The sequence below is a fragment of the Anser anser genome (assembly GCF_964211835.1).
Source record: "Anser anser genome assembly, chromosome: 1".
Taxonomy (NCBI): domain Eukaryota; kingdom Metazoa; phylum Chordata; class Aves; order Anseriformes; family Anatidae; genus Anser; species Anser anser.
Genome location: NC_139720.1, coordinates 55,427,906 through 55,434,541, shown reverse-complemented (window position 1 = coordinate 55,434,541; position 6,636 = coordinate 55,427,906).

Below are 6,636 nucleotides of genomic sequence, written 5' to 3'. Positions count from 1 at the left end.
GACAGGAGCGGTCGGAAAGGGGGATTCATCTCAGTGCGAACCCAGCCAGCATCACCTCTGCCAGCCACTCCATTCCTGGGGTAGGAAGGGAGAAGAAGCACCAGAGCTGCCCCCTTCGTTCGCGGTGTCACTGCTGGGTGGCCTCCCAGAGTCACCGTACACGATTTTCCATGACCAGGGAGCTGACTTCATAGCACCTAGCAAAACTCATGGGTAAACTGAAGCCCTCCCAAGGGAAAGCTGAGCTCCAGTGACCCGGCAGACCTCAGAGCGCTGCCAGGTCGCGTTTGGCAGCTCTGCCTGCTCTGCAGTGAGCAGATTCCCGTTTCGTCTGCTATCCAGGGAGGGACGTGCTGCTTCAAAGACCAGAGCTGTGTCCTCACATGCTAGAAAGTGTGAGGAATGAGGGGAAGAGCGGAGAAAACTTTGAATTTTTGCTGATATTCTACCTCTACGAGGCCAGCAGAAGCAAGAAATCTGAAGCGAGAGCAAACACCTGGGATTCAAGAGGAGGCAGGCACACACAGCTTGATGCACCCAGCAGCGCAGACCTCCTGGCAGCCCAAGAGTCCCTGAGGTGACTTCCCACTGGGCCAGGGGCACCTCTGCTCATGTAACGCTGATAAACTCAGCGTAGATCTGGCCACATCCTGCGCTTGCTTGCCCTGGGGCTGCAGCTCGGCTGCCCTCCTGCCCTTGGTGTAACGGAGGCACGGGGTTAGCAGTGTGTCACGAGGACCACAAGATTTACTTTATCACGCTCGAAATGCTATGTGAGGGCAGCGCTAACGCAGCACAATCCTCAAACCCGAAATGGGCCGAAATAGGAAGGATATGGATTACGGTCCAGGCTGTATAAGACCACATGCATTTCTTGTCCCGGGATCCCTGCCCAGGCTGGCTGGTGATCATTTGAGGATCAGCTGTCTGGTATTCTGTTTTCTCCTTGTTGTTCAAAGCGTTAACTCACAGTTTATTAACTTCAGGATAGTCAGCCCCTACTCTAAAAACAATGATTAACGTTCACGGGGTCTTTTCACAGGACACACACTTTGATTTCTCAGTGCTTCCCAAATACTCAGGGATTTGCCTTCCCAATACTCACACCAAGCAAAAGAGCAGCATTTCAGAGAAGACCCAATGTTCCCCGAGGTAAGGTCAGAAGTAGCCTGCAGTGTGGGGATGCCGATCTGAGCGGTGAGCCTTGCCAGAGCACTTTGCATTTTGTAGCCTTTTGTACAGTCAAGTCCCAATTCACACACAGCAGGGAGCAATAAATACCCCTGCAAATGAGACATCAGGATCCCAGGATAGCACGAGGCTAAAAACAAAGCAAAATGCCAAAATAAATAAAACATAGCTAATAGCTACCTCCAAAAAGGTTGCTGTGAGTGACTCGCTCAGCATCAGGTAGGAAATCCGCGGCGGGGCAGGGATCCAGGCCAGCACACAACCGTCTCAGCAATGAGTCACTCCTTTTCCTTCACACTTTTGAAAAAAAAATAAAAAAATTTACAAAATGATGCTGAGGCTCTGCAAGGAGGCTCCTGCATGACACAGTCCCGACTCATCCCGAGCACCGTCTAACCTGCGTGCGGCAGGTGTCCTGTGGAAAATAAATCTGTGGCCGTGTAATTAAAGAGTCTATCGAAACCCAAATGCATGAGGATGCTGAAGGGCAGCTGTGCAGACAACCTTGGTGCTGATAAAACAGGGAGAGCGGTGGCCTGCTGTCCCCAGCGAGGACTGGAGGTGGTGAGAGGTGGGACACGCTGCCGGCTGGTGTCTGGGGTCACATCGCAGCAGCGGCGAGCCTTGGGAATTGTGGCCCCTTGCCGAGGTGCTGGAGAAACCTGTGGTCCCAGCAGCACGAGGTGACACGGCTCCATCCCCAGTCCCACCTGCCACCAAGCCCCCCGCAAACGCTCTGGTTCCCACCACCCCTCCTCTGCTCTCCCCGTCCCCACCGCGCTGCCCCGGCCAGCCCTGCTGTCTGCTCCTAGGCTCCAAAACCGCTCCTGGGAAAGCCCCAACCCTCCGTGGGAAAGCCCACACGTCGTTTCTCCAGCCTTGGAAGCCACGGGAGGGTTGGGCAGGTTCACAGAGGCTGAAATCCTTGTAGCTGGGAAGCTGTGACAAGCCTTCCTCCCGCCTGTAGCAAAGCCATGTAATTTGTCCACGCCGGTGGGGGAGAGCAGCGGTGTCTCACGGAGCTGGCAAAGCACAGCCTCCGTGACACAAAAACTGCCTTCCTGCCCAGGGCCAAGCCCTCGCTCAACGCCCAGAAGACCTGGAGCCTGCATCCCCTGGGCCAGACCTTAGGTACATATCCTATGTTTTCAGAAAAACTCGATGTTTTCACAAAAACTCAATAAACGGGCCCAATTCAAGCTGAGGCAATCGCTGGCAACTTAAAGTTTCTGCTCGGTTGGAGAAACTTTGACAAAGTTATAAGCTAGTGAAAACAGGGTCTTAAAAGGGGAAGTGTCGGCAACGTTAATAATAGGAGCTGCTCCTGGCCACACCTATAATTAAGGGCCTTTATTGGTTTTTTCCATATACCTCACCTTTTTTTATCCCTGTGGTATTCCCAGCTTCTGTCAGCCACCCACGCCACCTTGCTTTGTTTAAAAAAATAGAATAAAAAAATGACCAAGTGGAAAAAAAAAAAAACAAATAGGAATATTGAGGTGCACCCTTGGGGCTGTGTTAGGCCAGGGCAGACGTAGCAGAGGACTGCGGGATGGGGAGAGGGCAGAAGAAGGGCTCGGCGCTGAGTCTGCAGCATCTTGTTTGAGGATGTATAAGCTCATCCTCCAACCCTCATCTTTTTTGGAGAAAAGGGGTTGAATTTATCACTCTCTCTGCTTGGGTTTTGCCCCGTGGCAGAGCCATGGGCTGGCGCAGCCCCGTCACATCATCCTGGAGGGCTGGCAGCAGGAGGGCTGGGGCAGGACAGGCGGCTCCGTCCCTTCCTGCGAGGCGCTGGGGGTGGATTTTTTAGCTTCTCAGAGCCTCTGGTGAGAGGATGAGCAGCCCATGGAGAAGACACCGAGCTTGCAGATGACACTCCATCGGAGGGAGGACCGAGAATGACGGAATCATTAAGGTTGGAAAAGACCTCCAAGGTCCAACCGTCCCCCTACCACCAATATTACTGGGGATGGTCCTGGAGGAACTCCGTGAGTTCAGCGGGGACAAATGCAAAGCCCTGCACCCGGGAGGAAGGAGCCCCCGGCAAGGATACGGGCTGGGGAGCGGCTCTGTAAAAGACAGGGCCAAGCCCTTCACGGTGGTGCCTGGTGGGGTCCCTTTCGTTCCGCGTTGCTCTTCGGTCCTGTGATGTGCAGCACCCGATTGCGTTTGGCATTTTTGGCACAGGTGAGGCGGCACATGCCTGCCATGGGAGCAAAAATACTCAGATACCACCCGCGGTGTGTGTGTGGCGGGGGGGGGGGGGGCACAGCGTTCACCCGAGCTCGTGATTCACAGCGGTGAAAAACAGTGGCCAAAAAGCCTCCTATGTACGGGCGAGCCCCATGTATGCACACACCGGGGGGGGGGGCGGCCCAGGCGGTTATGAAACCAGCTTGCCCAGTCAGGATAATTCACGTACCGCTGTGGGAGGGACGGGAGAGATAAACAACATGCGGGGAGCCGGGAGGGCAGGGAGGATGGCTTAAAATGCAGCTTCCCGGCATGCCCCGCTGGATTAGTTCAGCATCTCAGCACAGCTCCTCTGCGATTCTTATGCAAGGGGGTTCTCTGCAAGGGACAGCCTGTCCTCGCCAGCTGAGCGCCAGGCACGGGGCACCGATTAACAAAAGGCCATCTCACCACGCGGCCCACGCGGCCGAGGGCGAGAGGCAGCCGGGGACCGGCTCCCTGCGACAGCCGAGGATCGTGGGGGGGTTTCGTGCTCTTGGGCAGGTCGCTGGCCAAGGCACATGGTGTAACTGCTCGGCCCCCAGCAGCCTGCAGCTAAGTGGTGGCCGTGCTTTGCATGTGTTTAACCAGCTGACCATTTCAGTGACTGCAGCGCTGGGACATTCGAACAACTCCATCCACGCACCGCAGCCGGGGACCCTAATATTACCAGGTCCCAGGTCTCAAGACGTGCTATTTCAAATTCGGGGCCGGCACCAAAATAATCCTGCTAATTTCAGAGGCCAAAAGGTTTTAAAGCTCAAATATCCAGTGTCTGACAGACTATTTCAGGACGGTGTTTGTGTCCATCCTGCATTTCTTCGTGGGCACCAGGGCAGTGAAATCACATCACTCCACTTAGCAGCACGCATTTCCTCTTCCCACGCTGGCCTGATCTGAGTAGCTTGTCACTCGGGGTCTGCCCAGAGAGCAGAGGGGTTGTCCCCACTGGATGCTTCCTTCTGGAGGGGACGTGTTCAAAGGTAAGGAAATGACTAATGGCCCATTGACTGCTCTCCTCTTGTTGCTTTTCTCAGGAACTGGGAGAAGCCCAGGAACAGAGACTCCGTATGGTTTGCAAGCCAGGCTACCGTTACCTTATGTCCTGAGGGGATACAAAAAGGTCGGTTGCCAGAAGAGCTCCTAGGGCACTGAAAGCCCTGCAAGCTGTACACCAGCCACCATGCTGGCCAGGACACGTCCCAGCGGGGCATTTCTCCACTACCACGCAGTTTCACAGCTGCCTGGGGCAGGGGAAAGGCAGCATTACCCTCCTGCCCTATAAGATGCGTGTGCCACGCCAAGGGACTGAGTAATGGAAATGTGGGAAAAAAATGTGAAATGCTGAGCATCTGCAACCAGCCAGCTTGCAGAGGTGACAACTGAAGGGGCAGGCAGGTGGCCGGGCAGTGACCAGAAAGACCTGGCTCTGAACCCAGGTTTTCTCTGCACAACTTCCCCGGGCTGGCACAGCTTTGCCCGGAGAAGAAATCAAAGTGTCGGTGTACATCTGAACGGCACTCAAAGCCAGTGGGCGCTCTGTGAAAGCTGCTGAGGTTTTACAGAGCTGATAGTTGATAGAGCTGTCCCCAGCCAGCCTGACCTTTGCTGCAGGTTGAAGGACCAGGCTGGGAAAACGTTGGCACCCCGGTGCCCGTCCTTCCAGAGCGGGCGTTGTCTGCAGGATGGGAAGGGGAACATCCCCAGCCCCTGCACCCCGTCCCGCACCACCCCATCCCGCACCCCCGGGGGTGTCCCCAGCCCGGTGCGGCCCCGCAGCCGCTGGAGGAGCGGGGAGAGGCAGGGTGCGAGGCTCGCTTTCATCCCTAGGTGGTGCTCTGAGGACAGCCAAGTGCCGCAGCATCCCCGCTCCGGCTCCCGCAGAGCTCCAGGGGGCTGGGGAGGGCTGCACCCCCCAGCAGAGCCCCCCCAAGGGCTGGGCACAGCCCCTGTGGCACCTCGCTGCCACCTCAGCTCCTCTGCTTTGCACCCCCAGCCTGCGCAGCCCCCCTGGCTGAGGGACCCCAAGTCGCAGGCGGCTGCACCCAAGGGTCCCCTGCCCACCCCGCTGCTGGGCGCCCACCCTGCCGGGTGCCCCCCATGCGATGCGCTGAGCTCCCCCCCGACCCCACAAACTGCCCTTTCACCTCTCCCCCTCCTGCTCAGCCCAGCTTTCCCCTGTCCCAGCTTCCCAGCTCGAGCACAGGCCTCCCGCCGCGGGGGGTTTCCGATAGTGGCACTCCATTAGGGCCCAGCTCCGCGCTCACCCCAGGCAATGGCAAAATTCCCATTGACTTAGCAGGGGCAGGAGCGAGCCCTTAATGGCCTGGGAAGAAGGGGAAGAGGCATTTTGCAGCGCAGAGGTCACAAGCCCGCGTGCAGCCGGCTGCTCTCCGCTCCGGGACACAACGGAAGCAGAGCTGGGTGCAAAAAAAAAAATAATGCAGGTTTCTTCAGAAACGAGAACATTTTCAATGTGATTTCCCGACCACGGAAATCCAGACCCATTTTCTCCCTGTTTGAAACTATTATCGTGTTCCTTGACAATATTTTTAGCCGCGGTCATGTATCAAAAACGTTTCGCTGAGCAAGTTTTGGGGTGAGCTGAGAGGTGCCAACGACGGTCTCTTTTCAAAAGGGTTGGCTAAAAGTGTCACCAAAAATAAAACATGAAACAAGTTGCTCAAGTGTCATTTAAAACAACAACAATGTTCATCTGAGAGCTGGCAGGAGCCAGAGCGGCATAGTTAGCTGTCATGGGGTGCAGGATCTGAGCCAGTGCCTGGATCTCATTCATAGGGGAAAAAGCCCTTCCTCTCCCCATTAGCTTTCTGAGGTTTGAATAGCTTTCAACAACAAGCCAAGCCCCAACAAGCACTGCAGAAACGATCCCTCCGTCAGGCCCTGCAGGAGCGAGGGAGCACACAGAGGTGTCTTCTCTGGAGAGCACAGGACCAGAAGGCATCCCCTACCTGAAGGGCAATGCTCCACACATCATACACAGCAGCACCCTGTCCTAAACCCCATCTGTATTTGTCTGCGAACGGCTGGGTGAGCCGATTTGCAGACCCCCTTAAAAGCCTTCTCTATGGCAAACAGCCCTCCACGGTGGATTCTGCTGGTGGCTTTTTGTGGGCCGTGTAAAGGAGCCCCCGGCATCTAACCCCAGAGGCGCTTGTCGCGATGAATGCTGCTGTTGCACAAGGTTTG